The 1668-nt window shown below is 47.2% G+C and overlaps 1 pseudogene; it reads left to right on the top strand.

Annotated features, from left to right (window-relative positions):
* LOC100517603 lies at nucleotides 226-544 on the top strand (annotated as a pseudogene).

Genomic DNA, 1668 nt, shown 5'->3' with positions numbered 1-1668 from the left:
CCGTACCAGTGACAGAGGCCAAATTTTGGCAACACTTTGACCCAATTCTATGCTGAATTCTCCTCCGCTCAAACCCACTTATGAATATGCGTATATCCTTGGTTTAAAACTTCCCCAATTTCGCTATTGGGAAGACGCTGCTTTGGGAAGGATCCCTGTGAGAAAGGAGGGAAGGGGGCGGGTTTTACACCAGAGCAATACCTGCAATTGAGGTTTCCTGTCAGCATGGCTCAAGTATTTGTGAACAGCAATGTTCAGCCTGGGAAGGTGGTGGTTTTCATCAAGCATACCTACCCCTACTGCAGAAACACCCAGGAGCTCCTCAGCCAATTGCCCTTCAAAGAATGGCTTCTGGAATTTGTCAATATCACAGCCACCATTGACACCAACGAGATTCAAGATTACCTGTAACAGCTCACGGAAGCCAGAAGAGTATTGGGTCTTTATTGGTAGAGAGTGTATAAGTGGATGCATTGATCTAGGAAGCATGCACGAGAGAGGGGAGCTCCTGACTCACCCGGAGCAAATTGGAGCTCTGAAATAATTACAGAGGAGACCCAAGCTGATAGTCCCCTCGAGAACTGGATGACCCTGCAGATAAGGACAGCACTTCCTGGTGGATGGACCCGGGGCTACCTTCACCCAACTGCAGCAACTGTTTACTTAAAATTTTGAAATGCGTTGGAGTTCCCGTCGTGGCGCAGTGGTTAACGAATCCAACTAGGAACCATGAGGTTGTGGGTTCGATCCCTGGCCTTGCTCAGTGGGTTAAGGATCCAGCGTTGCCGTGAGCTGTGGTGTAGGTCACAGTCGCGACTCGGATCCCACGTTGCTATGGCTCTAGTGTAGGCCAGTGGATACAGTTCCAATTAGACCCCTAGCCTGGGAACCTCCATATGCTGTGAGAGTGGCCCAAGAAATGACCAAAAAAAAAAAAAAAAAATGAAATGTGTTAACCCAAATATTTGGGGGGGAGTGGGTTTGGGGGGGGCAAAACTAGATTTTTCTTCTGACTCTGTATGAAAAGTGGATCAAAAAAAATTAAAAAGAAATAAACAATAATAAAAGTGGATCGACTTGCCCACCCCCCAAAAGAATGACATAGCCCTTGAGAAGAGGACAAAAACTGGTTAGAACAGATTAGGCTCAAGATGACAGAGGGCTTGACTTCCAGTGGACCTTGAGGCTCATTATATTCTCATTATAATATATTAACAGCTACATGATACACCCACAGGCACCAAGTCAGTTCCTAGGCTGGCCATAAAAGGCAAAAAAGTGGGCAGTGGCCCAATTCATGGAAATCTCCACCTTTTCCCCAAAATAATTGGAATAATCTTCCCACTATTACACAGCCCATAGAAACTAACCACTCCTGGGAGTTCCCGTCATGGTGCAGCGGAAATGAATCCAACTAGGAACCATGAGGTTGTGGATTCGATTCCCACACTAGCTCAGTGGGTTAAGGATCCCGCATTGCTGTGGATGTGGTGTAGGCTGGCAGCTGTAGCTCTGATTCAACCCCTAGCCTGGGAACCTCCATATGCCTTGGGTGCGGCCCTGGAAAGCCAAAAAACAAAAAAAAAAAAACAAAAACCTAACCACTCCCACAGCCCAGGGCCACCCTTACTTTCCAAAGAGATGACCCCATGCCCTGGGGTCACCTGT

The sequence above is a fragment of the Sus scrofa genome, chromosome 12 (assembly GCF_000003025.6).
Source record: "Sus scrofa isolate TJ Tabasco breed Duroc chromosome 12, Sscrofa11.1, whole genome shotgun sequence".
NCBI classification, from domain to species: domain Eukaryota; kingdom Metazoa; phylum Chordata; class Mammalia; order Artiodactyla; family Suidae; genus Sus; species Sus scrofa.
Note: the sequence above shows the minus strand (reverse complement) of the source record. Positions and strands in the feature narration are given on the sequence as shown.